The sequence below is a fragment of the Calliphora vicina genome, chromosome 1 (assembly GCF_958450345.1).
Source record: "Calliphora vicina chromosome 1, idCalVici1.1, whole genome shotgun sequence".
Lineage (NCBI taxonomy): Eukaryota > Metazoa > Arthropoda > Insecta > Diptera > Calliphoridae > Calliphora > Calliphora vicina.
The window spans coordinates 34,066,101-34,079,068 of record NC_088780.1 but is presented as its reverse complement, the minus strand read 5'-3'; positions in this window follow the sequence as shown (position 1 = coordinate 34,079,068).

Below are 12,968 nucleotides of genomic sequence, written 5' to 3'. Positions count from 1 at the left end.
GGTCTCAGATGAATATTTCTCAATGTTATACACGGAATGACAAACTTATATATGGAGGGTATAAAAACAATCAGAGTAAAATTCATTTCATACTAAATGCTAATTGGAAGCTTAGCCTCCATCTTAGCCTAAAATATACCAATTAAATTAAAAAAATTAAGATAGTCAGTGTTTTCTGCTATTCAAATCATGAAAAAAAGTTTCTAGGGTTTTTGTTTTATCCACTCGTGGTTGTCATTCTCGTGGAATTGCCCATACGTATGTAGTCATAATCATATTACATGAGACACAAATAAAAAGTAAGGACTACGTATTGCCATTAAGTATATGAGGGTCATCTAAACACAAATTAAACTTACGATATTACCTGAAGAGTTTCGCAAATTTTCTTGCACTTTTTAGAGTTTTCAAAAAGTTTAGTAAGTACTGAAACCTACATGTTAAACAAAATGACAAAGGGACTATCACTAAACTCTAAGTTGAAGAAGCTTTCAAAAAAATGGTCCACCACCGATCTTAGGCCGTTCTACTTATAATCACATTCTGATTCGATTTAACAATATCTGTCCTTCTCACTCACTTTTAATGAAATCGAATTGAGTCGAAACGCTATGGCTGGAAGTCATTTTCATTAACAGACGATCTTTGATATTTTTTACATTGAAATACATACTCCGAAAATTTACCTTTAACCTTTTGGAAGTAAACAATTTTATTCACACCATTTCTTTAAAATGGAATCACAAATTATGCTTGTCTTTGAGTAGTTTCAAAGCTGTGGGCAATTATGTGTATACAATTTTAGACAATTTTAACAAATTTTTTCAATTTTCAAATCGCGATATTTTTTAAATGTAAATTGTTTCCGATGAAAAAGTCATTGATTTGAGGAACCTTTTGGAAACGTAATAAGTGTGGTAAATTTCATTAAAATCGAAAATGTCAAATCCGAAAATAGCAGTTTTCTGTCCGTTTTGATATGGATTCTCCCATAGGTCCTCGGGTTTTCTATTAAAATATAGTAAATAAAAAAACTCTGACGTTTGTATGCATTAAATTTTAACAAAAATACATTTATATGTGGTTATAAATCTTAGCATTGGCAAAACATTGGAAACTTTTAAAGCTTCTGCAAGAAAGACGACTAAAATAAAAATAATCATGTTTTACAGTTATTTTAATAAAGAGTTTTTCAATTTGACAGTTGTTAGCGGCAAAACAAACCGTTTATAATTAGGTAACAGATAAATAATTACAAATTGCATGGGCATCATTTGGTTCAAAGTATTTTATGATGATACCAATCAGTCATTAATTCAAAATGTTGTGCAGAAAGAAAAACTATCGCCAAATTTAATCGAGGCCACAATCTATGCCAATATTTCCTTTGATTGCAAGCGGTTACTGTTTCAAGTGCGTTTGTCTTTCGCCATAACCATCAATAAGGCTCAAGGCCAATCGTAAAGTTTTGCTACCGTAAAACATGGCGGTGGGTCTTTGGTGGTGTGGGGTTGTATGTCAGCAGCAGGACCTGTCAATCTTCTATTCATTGAAATTAACAGGCGAGACTGCTTACAAATTTTAAAGGAGAATGTTAAAGTAAGTGCTGAATATTTAGGTATTGTAACTGCAAGACAGCAAGACAATGACCCAAAGAACCGCCAGAATTGTTAAGGAGTGGCTATTGTACAATGTGCCTCAGCAGTTAAATTCACCACCACCTAGACCTTAATCCAATAGAGAACCTGTGGGACATTTTAGAATATTAAAAAACGATGCATTTCATCTAAGGACGAACTCCGAACAGAAAAGATTAAACTATAAATTTAATTTTAAGTTTATTCAAACTTATATATTTCTTTCTCTAATTAAAATATTTAGCTTTATAGATGAAAATGCGTGTTGAATGCAAAATTTTGACTCTGCCTGTATATAAAAAATTCATTTCAAAGCCCAACCGAATTTCCTAATAAATTGTTTTCACCAATACATTTTGTTTAAAATTATACTAAGGCGAGGGAGACGTATAGGTTTGGCACTACCGAATTTACCCCTAATTTCGCTTAACCCTCTAACCGGCCAATTTTATTTCGAGGTAAAATAATATATATATAATATAACATATCCGCCTAAAGGCAGCCTTGCCGGTTAGAGGGTTAAGTTTGTGAAAACATGAACATATCCTAACCTCATTTCATTAAGACATAAACAATGAGTTTCTTTGCATTATCTTTTAAATTACGCATTATTTTGATTAAAAAGATTCAAACATAAACTAACACACAACTTAAAGTGTCACAATATTTATATTATTTTGTATCTGGTTAAATCATAAAGCTAGTATTAATCCACCTTCCACATGAAACTTTAAAATATACTCCCAAAAAAAAACATTTTTCAAATTTTCCTACAACATAAATATAACTTCAGCTGCATTTATGTTGCAGTTCGATACAGCCAGCAGCTATTACAAAGTTTGACATAACTTATGTTGCATGTAACAACATGCATAAGTTACATCAAACTTGTTTGTACAACTCCTTCCTTGAGACTGCTTGCAACATTTCAAATTGAAATTTTGTGTCTGTTTTTTTCCGACTTGAAATCTTTTTTTTATTTGAAATTTTTAGTTTAAATTGGTTTTTGTATATGCGCTGCACATTTATGGGAGTTAACGACCACATTTATGTACAATTTGCATCGTTTCTTTTTCTTACACTTTTCAAATTGTTTTGGGGAGTGTGAGCGTGTCTGTTTGTGTGTGTGTGTTTGTGTATATTTCAACACCGGAAGCAGGAAATGAAAACATTGCAGTGTAAGTAAGTATTACATGATACATACAATTTGTGTTGTTGTGTTTCAAAAAAAAAGCAATATCTTGGGTGGAGCTATAAAATTACAGTCATTCATATGCGACGATGACTATTTATATGGCTCTTTTAAAGGTTTGGGAACAATTTAACGATTTACTTTATTACAACTACATACATACATATTTAATGTACAGTGGTGGCCACCAATTTAAAACAAATACTTGAATTTTTTTCATCAACTGAATTTTAAGTGCGATAGAGCCAAAATAAAAGGACCTCTAAGGGTATGCAATTTATTATTAATGTTTCTATTTTTTGAAAAATGTTTGGAAAAATCGGTAAAACATATATGGACAAAGATATGTGGAAATACGTTGACCCACCTCAGCGAACATCCGCTGTTAATAACATGATATGACCGAAACTAATGGAACTAAAAATACGAAATTTGGTCTGAATATTTTATAATAATAAAAATATAATGATATAAACGTGAGAAAATATGTTTATTTAAAAAAAAAATTTTTTGGTCAAGTTGTAGAAAAATTGTATGTGTTCATGGTGAATATGTATGAATTGACACAGTCGAATAAAACACACTTGTGTGTTAAAACAGTCCTCATGCATTCATATTTGTGGAAATATTTAAAAAAATAATTGACAATCACGTGGAATTTAGCAAACAATTTTTGTCTTAAATTTCTGGCCACCACTGTATGTATTTTATTATATTTAATTGTTCTTGGTTGTGTTTTGAAGGTGCAAATTGAACCTTAAACTTGAAATAGAAATTTATTATTTAAGTGGATTTTTCTAATATTCAGCGATAATTATTTCATAGATAATTAACGATGAATAATAGAACAATGCAATAATAAGAATGGAAGTAATTTTTAGCAAATCCCTTTCCAAAATCTTACTCTTCTTGATAACTACCTATAGTTAGCGAGATAATTCTTCAGAGAATAATTTATGAAATTTGGAAAATATTTACAAACTAAATCATCTTCACAGCTAGCGAGAAATTTCTTTATATTTTTATTTAGCTAGCGAGACAGTTCATAGCTAGCGAGAAATCCATCTAAAGGTAGCGAGAGTTTTATTCACAAAATTGTTCTCTAGCTAGGCTAGCGAGAGATTTCTTCTGGAAATCTTTCTCCATCTAGCTAGAGATTTGCTTAAGACATCTTTGTCTAGTTGTGAGAGTTTTTATATGAAATATTTCTCTATCTAGCTGGAGATTTATTTAGGAAATATTTGTCTAGCTAGTGAGTAAAAGAGATATATTTAAGCGGTTTCTTTAGGAAATTAGTTCTTCCTAGCGAGAAATTGTTTAGGAAATCTTTCTCTTCCTAGCGAGAGATTTCTTTAGAAAATCTCTCTCTAACTAGCGACATATTTCTTTAGGAAATCAGTTTTTTATATATATTCCTTTAGAAATGTTTTTCTAGCTTGCGAGAGATTTCTTTAGGAAATCTTTTTCCAAGTAGCGTGAGATTTCTTTAGAAAATCATTCTCTACCTAGCGAGAGATCTTTTTAGAAAATATTTCTATAGCTAGCGAGAGATTAATTTTTAAAAAATCTCAGTCTAATTAGCGAGAGTATTCTTAAAAAAATGTTTCTCTAGCTATCGAAATATTTCATTAGAAAATGTTTCCATCGAATACGAGACATTTCTTTAAAATTTTTCTCTTGCTAGCGAGAGATTTCTTTCGAAAATATTTTTCTTTCTAACGAGAGATTTCTTTATGAAATCTTTCTCTACCTATTGCGATATTTCTTTTGTAAATTTTTCTCTAGCTAGCTAGAAGTTTGGGATTTTTCAAAATTTTTAATATTAATTTGGAAACATTTGTACAATATAAATTTATTGAAAGTGTTGGCCATTCTTAGCTATGAACTTTTTCCATTTTTCTGGCAACATATGAATTCCGAGCCAAAAGAACTGCCAAGAACAAGTCAATATCGAATACACTGTTCCAAAGAGAAGCATATCCCAGAGAGATCGTTCTGTATCGATCGAAACAAATAGCTGTCGGACGGAGCACATCCTGAACTGAGAGTGAGGCAAAACTTCCCAACCACTTCATTCTAAATGATTTTTAACAGGTATTGCAACATGTGGCCTAGGGTGGCCCTTAATAAACGAAAGTTGGATTTTGGCCATTCTCACCTCCCAGTTTGGTGAACATTAGTAAAAAAATCATCCTGAAAAATTTTTAGGTAAATCGGTTGGGGTTAAGACGTGCCGCAAGCCCTCTGAAGTTTTGAGATGCATTTACAAGGGGAAAATATGCATTTTTTTCAGTTTTTGTAAAAAATTTGCCATTAAAAAATTACTTTTGCAATTTAATTTAAAAGAATCGAAATGTGAACGCAATTGTCGTTCTAATGAGACATAAAAAACAGAAATTGATAAAAAAATGTGAAAGTTATTAAAAATTCTCCAGGCCATTAACGTGTCTCAGGCAACTAGAACAAGAAAGGTAGGAACAAAATTAACATATTTTGATAAATATTAAAATAAAAGCTAATTATTACTTAAAATATGTCCATATTAACTTATATATTAGCTTTTGTCTTCGTAGGATACCGTTAACCTATTCTTAGGTATGAACAAAAAAATAAAATTTTTTCAACGACAGTTTCAAAACTCCATTTTCAAATTTTTCAAAATTTTGTTAAACAAATTTCAGAATTTTTTGATCATCTCATTGGGATTTATTAAGAATATAATAGGGAATAAAAATGTGAAACAATTATGAAAATATCTCTTATAGTTTTTCCGTACCTGCGAATTAAATTTTTGAAATTTTCGAGAAAAACCAATTATTTGTCAATTTTTAGGCCAATGAGCTCTATTTCCTTACTCTTATGAATTTTAAGTAAAACCTTCTAAATATACTCTGAAACTTTTACTAAAATCTTAAAACGTTAACCCTTAAATCGTGAAGGTCAAATTTTTTAATATTTGGAATTTCTCTTGGAAAGTTTTCGAAATGTTTTTTTGGGCCGATTTTGATGAAATTTAACAAAAATGTAACACAAAGCCTAGTATTTACAAAAACAGCAGAAAAGTTAAAATTAACCCTATATATCACTTGGTGTTAAAATGACCCCAAACTTCTAAAACCATAAAAAAATTATGATTTTAAAAGTTTGGGGTCATTTTAACCCCAAGTGCCATTAAACGTTAATTTCCATTCTTGTGCTGTTATTATAAACCCTAGAGTTTATGTTATATTTTTGTTAAATTTCATCAAAATCGGCCCAAAAATATACAACATTTCGAACATTTCCAAATCTTTCCAAGAGAAATTCCAAATATAATAAAATTTGACCTTTGACCTTCACGATTTAAGGGTTAACGTCTTCCGATTTTAGTAGAAGTTTCAGAGTATATTTAGAATTATCTGGACTATAATATTCTGAATAAGTTTGGCTTAAAATTCATAAGAGTAAGGAAATAGAGCTCATTGGACTAAAAATTGCCAAATAATTGGTTTAATTTTTTCCCCTTGTAAATGCATCTCAAAACTTCAGAGGGCTTGCGGCACGTCTTATCCTCAACCGATTTACCTAAAATTGTTTCAGGATGATTTTTTTACTAATGTTCACCAAACTGGATGGTGAGAATGGCCAAAATCTAACTTTCGTTTATTAAGGGCCACCCTAATATAGATACAATGGGCGTGGCACATCCCATACGAAGTAAAAATTTATTAATAGATATCGAGCGAAGCCGGGACGGTCAGCTAGTAAATATATGTATATAATTCAGAAATATAATTGCAATATTCTCAAATATAATTTGAAATTTCTGAAATACAATTATAAATGGTGTAGACTTCCAATCAACTTAAATTATTATTAATTATTTCCTAATGATTTTTATTTACAGATAATGCTTCTATTAATCACTTAAATTTTAAGGTGATCTTAACATTCCATCAGTAACGTACAAAATCCTATAAAAAGTTCTATCTGTTAACATCTTAAAAAAAAACTCTCGCATAGAAAAATTCACATTTTTTATTGATGCACTTTTTATGGAAATGAAGAGGAACGAGATGAAGGAAAAAAAAGTTGTAAAAATGTAAAATAAATAATCATAAAAAAATATAAAATTCTTTTTTACGACTTTATAGCTAAAATTGTCACTTAACGCTTGAAAAGACGAAACAGCACAAACTGACAGAAATGCATAAAATCAGGCAAATAAAAAATGTCTGCATATGTGAAGGCAAATGTAGAGAGAGAGAAAAAAAAAATAAGAATTACACCCGACATTATGAATAATTTTATGCAATAATAGAAAATATAAAATAATAATAAAAAAAATATGTGTATTACTCGTAAAAAGATTTAAAATTACAAAGAAAAATAGTATATAATTATACGAGTAAATGTTAAATTAGTGTCTACAAGTTGTAAAACTATTATGTATTAGAGACAAGACTGCAAACAAATTTAAGAAACATTTGTAGATAAGTACTTGTTACTCGTATGTTTTTAATTGTTATTGCCTGAAACACCTTTTACAACTAAATATGTACCATTTCTGGATAGTAATATAACTATAGGTTGCTATTACAAATAATTGAACATTAATAAATAATAGTGAAGTGAATTAATAACTGTGCACGGTGTTGTGATAGTAGTATGGGAAAACTGTAAAACATAAATCAGTACTGAAATACCCCAACAGTTTAGCAAGTAATCAATGTATGCATTATAACCAGTAATTGTTACTAAGGTCTGACTCCAATTTATATATTTTAGTTCATTTGACACATATGTGCTCTTTGCAGTGCAGAGAGAAGTCAATTGGTTACTTTATATATCCCATGTAAGCTAGCGTGAAGACAATTGCCACTTTAGTGTCTCTAAGTAATCTATAGTATAGGCAATTTAAACGTTTATTTTGTACTTCACTTTAAAAACTGGTTACTTTACCCACCAGAAGTAATCTAAGAAGAGTTATCGGAGGAAGGTTTGTTTACAAATAATGGGTCATTGGACTGTCTATTTTAACGACTATTTGAGGTATATTAGCACTCGTAAATGTTAAAATAACTAGTTATGTAGCTGATCAAAAAACCAGTTAGGTAGCTTACTCTATGTAACCAGTATGTGACAGTCTCATTGCAATCCATTTAGATCACATTAGAGTGACAATCACATGTATGGAAAAAAATTTTAGTTAAAATGTTGAAGAGCGCCGGGTGGAATATTGTGACACTAGGCCCAAAAGTTAAGTGCTGAAAATTTGAGCCAAATCGGTCAACGATTTCTGGACTCGCATCGAGGTCAAAGTTCAGATATATGCAAAATTGTACTATTTATATGGAATAAATAGGTGAAACTCATTAACTTTCTGCATTGTTTTCTAGAAATATGTAGATTTATTTATATTAATGAATATGTATTACATTAAATACAAATTTTTGGAAATTAACCCTGTATATCCTTTGGGTCAAAATGACCCAAAAACTGTATTATCCCCAAAATTCGAAAAAATTAAAAATTTTTCAGTTTTTGTAAAAATTTTGCTACTAAACAAATACTTTTGCAATTGAATGCAAAAGAATCTAGATGTGTACGTAATTATCGTTGTAATGAGATATAAATGAAAAAATTTAGTTAAAAAATGTTAAAGTTATTACAAATTCGCCAGACCATTAACGTGTCTCAGGCCACTTGAACAAGAAAATTAGGAAAAAAAATTAATATATTTCGAGGAAAATTAAAATAAAAGCTAATTTTGATTTAAAATATATCCGTATTTACTTGTGTATGAGTTTTTGTCTTCGTAGGATACCGTTAACCTATTCGCAGGTATGGCCAAAAAATAATTATTTTTTTAACGGCTGTTTCGAATCTCCATTTTTAAATTTTCAAAAATTTTGTTAAACAAATTTCAGAATTTTTTGATCATCACATTGAGATTTATTAAGATCATAATAGGGAATAAAAATATGAAAAAATTATGTCAATACCTCTTACAGTTTCTCCGTACCTGAGATTTAAATTTTGCGATTTTCAAGAAAAACTAATTTTTTGTTTATATTTTGGCGAATGAACCCAATTTCCTTACTGATATAAATTTTAAGTAAAACCTAAACCTATAATATTATAGTCCTGATAATTTTAAATATGGTCTGAAAGTTTTACTAAAATCGGAAGACGCTAAGCTTTAAAACGTGAAGGTCAAAGGTAAAATTTTTCAATATAATGAAAATATAGCGAAATGTTATATATTTTTTGGTAGATTTTGATGAAACTTAAGAAAAATATAACACAAAGCCTAGTATTTACAAAAACATCACAAAACTGGAAATTAACCCTTAGCAGCACTAGTTATGTAACAAGTTGTCAACCTAAATGATAGGTAAAATCACTAGTTCGGGACAGTCTCCTAGAACTGCTGGGACTCTAAAGAAACAATTGGTCAATTCACGTCATATTGTCATAATGTCCTTATATTTCACAATGGTTTGAAAATGTTATTGCCTTTCAAGCAACAAATGTCCTAAAAAAATACTACTCTGTTTATTGTATTATCGTAATCAACCAGCAGAGACCTGCGCCGAACGCCTAAGAGTCGGTTAAGCCGAGCCGGCGAGTCGTGAAATATTAGGACATTATGACAATATGATTTATAAGAGACCTTGTGAATTGACCAAATGAATTTTAAATTGGTCCTAAATATTCGATGCTATGCTATGTTTCTCTATTGACCGTCTCAAGGTTGTTTATATTTTTTGAATTTAATTTTTATATTTTTATGTACATTTGCTGTTTCAGCACTAGCACTACATACATCATTTTAGTGATGTAAAAGTATTGCGGTAATATTGATTACTCAATATTGACTGTTTTCTTGAGTGCTCGATACTCAAAAGCATAGATGACAACTATATAGGTAACTGATAGCGGAAAACCTAAGTCAGACGACGTGCCACGCAATTGGGCATTAGCCTGCGGTCCATACGAAGAATTTTGGTGAAAGATTTGAAGATGTTTCCTTACAAAGGGCAGGCAGGGCATCAGCTGTTGACTACCAAACGCGTCTAACCTACGCTCAAGACATCCTGAATTTCATCGAAGAGGTTGACGATTTTTCATCGAAAATTATCATGAGCGATGTGGCTCATTTCCATCTTAGTGGTTACGTGAATAGAAAATACGTTTCTGGGGCACCGAAAATCCGTGTATCACCCACTAAGAGTCATTACATCCGCTCAAAGTTACTGCGTAGTGTGCCGTTTAAGCTGGAGCAGTCATCGATCCATTTTTGTTTGAGAACGCCATGCGCCAAACGAAGACTGTGTACGACTCGCGCTACAGAGCCATGATTACCGAATTTTTACTTTCTCAGTTGGATGAATTGGGACTGGAGAACAGGTGGTTCCAACCGGACGGTGCAACGGACCACATTGCTCGAGCCACAACCGATATTCTGAAGGAAGCATTTCCGGGTCGATTAATCTCTCGGTTTGATGATTTGAACTGGCCGTGGTTTTTTTGAAGCCCTTAAGGAAAATAATCGTCAGGAATGAGAGAATCTGTCGCCCGAAGTTCTGGCAATAGATATAGAAAATGCCATAAACGAGCCCGTATGGCCATCAACTTTGGCGGTGCACGGATGCTCAGAACTTAACTTCATCGGCCAAAAGTCCAACTTTTTGTTAACTCCGATTTCAAAAATTTGAATGACATTCAAGAGTGAACATATTGAAACTGAGGTAGCCAAACAATTAAATAAAAATATTGACAATTGTGGGCGTGGCATGCAAACATGAATACTCGCAAACGTAGCTTTAAATTTCTCAAACACTGCTGAACCGATTTTAATGAAATTAAAACTGGAAATTCAAGAAAATATCTGTCCATCGAAAAAAAATTCTAAAATATCTCTATCGGTTTAAAAGTTACAGAGTTTTGGCCGATGAAAAACGATCCTGAGCCACTGTGCGGCGGCCACTTGTCCAATATCATTTTCTCAACTTGATGAAATAAATTCTAATGGATTAAATAAACAAATATTACAAGCAGAACCAAAGTTTTTCATTAAAAAAAATTCAGTAAAAGAACATAGGTGATTACTTTTGCCCCACCTTGTATTAATTTTCAAAATGTCAATAAAATTATTTTTTTTTTTGTTTCGTTTTATTGTATATTGCAAGGAAAAACTGTAGTTCTAGTACTCAAGTACTATTAATCGTTACGAAGCCAGTATCCGTTCCTTGGAACGGTTATGGAACCTGTTATCTAATCAATGATTTGTGTTTGAAATTGTCACCCTCGAAACTAGTTCTAAGGAGGCGATACATAACTAACACATCTTCCAAAAAAAAAGTGTTTTAAAATACTGGCTTATCGATTTTTAAATATATTTAGCGTTTGTTGCATTCGTTGTTTACAAATCCAGACGATGAATCTTCTTAAAAACTATTATGAAAAAGAATCAGTTTTTTGAAAGGTATCTAAAGCAATTAGATTAATAGATTCGTGCAAATACATCACATTTATTATACCCTTCACCATGAGTGGCAAGGGTATATATAAGTTTGTCATTCCGTTTGTAATTTCTACATTTTTCATTTGCGACCCCACAAAGTCACCCCTATCGCGAATCAACATTTCACATGAAATATTTTCCCTTTTCCTTTTTTCGTTCATCAACTTTGTTCACGTGAAAAAAATTCCCCTTGTTGTGAAATATGTAGATGGAATTTTGTAAACAATAAACAGCTGTTACGAACAAAATCAACTATTGTGAATGTAAAGTTCATCATGATATTGCCGATAGCAATTTTCCCTTCGAGGGAAATAAATATTTCATGGGAACAAAATTTCACATGTTATTGCCGATAGGGGTGAGTATATATATTCTGAATCGTTATAGATAGCTGAGTCGATATAGCCATGTCCGTCTGTCCGTCTGTGTGTTGAAATCAATTTTCTGAAGCCCCCAAATAACTTACATACACGAATGATACATCAATATCTCCGAAATTCTTCCGGCTCGGTTGCTATTTAAAATAGAGAAAATCTGTCCACAAATGGCGATTTTTGACCTATTTTTGACCCATATCTGGATTACTAAATCATTAATATGGATATCTAATGATAGATATTTCAAAGACCTGTGCAACGACGTATATAAGACTATAGTAAGTTGGACCTACAAATATTTTTTAACCAGAATTTTTTTTTCACCAAAACTTTTTTTTCACTAAATATTAAAATTTTTTTTTTTTTTAAATTAAAAAAAAAATTTTAAAAAACAATTTCGAAAAAACAACTGGAAAAAAAATAAATTTTGTTTACCTAAAATTTTTATTTTAAAGTATATTTTGGTGAAGGGTATATAAAATTCGGCACAGCCGAATAAAGCTCTCTTACTTGTTTTTTGTTATTTTAAAAAATTCTCCAAACACTAGGCACACTCTTCGTATAAATATGGAAAGTTTGCTGGTCACCTACGAATCAATCCCGATATATGTCGAATGTAAGAGAAGAACATGAAACGACATGTGCAAGAAGCCGCTTAGCTTTGCTCAGTTTTGAATGATATTCACATTGAGGATGCCATCATCCGCGATTGTATAATTCCTTGTTAATGTCATAATGGACCCTACAGATATTGATCTGAATCCTTTGTACTTCAAATTCATTCCTTTGAGAATTCATTCTCCATAGAATTAATTCCTTATTGAATCATTAAAATTTTCTTGAATATATTGTTTGTATCAAAAGAAGCGAATTCACCAATTTAATCTGAAATCGGCCGTATAGAGCGTACAGGGAATACTCTATAAAAACTATAACTTCTAATTTCCTTATAAAAAAGTGTATGTATGTTAATCATTTGTGCTTTCTCTTAATTTCAATTTAAAATCCTCTTCTTTTTTTTCATTTTAAAACAAACAATTCTTCTTTAAAAGTCAATTTAAAACAAATAAATTATAAAAATAAAGCGAAAACAGCCACTACAAAAGAAGAGCTATTAAAAACACTTAAATTTTAATTAAAACAAAATATTAAAACAATGCTCAACCAGAAGAAAACAAAAAAAAACAAAACATCTTCCGAGTGTCCTGTTTTTGTATGCAGCTTCAATTTCTTTAAGAAAGAAGCACAAATAT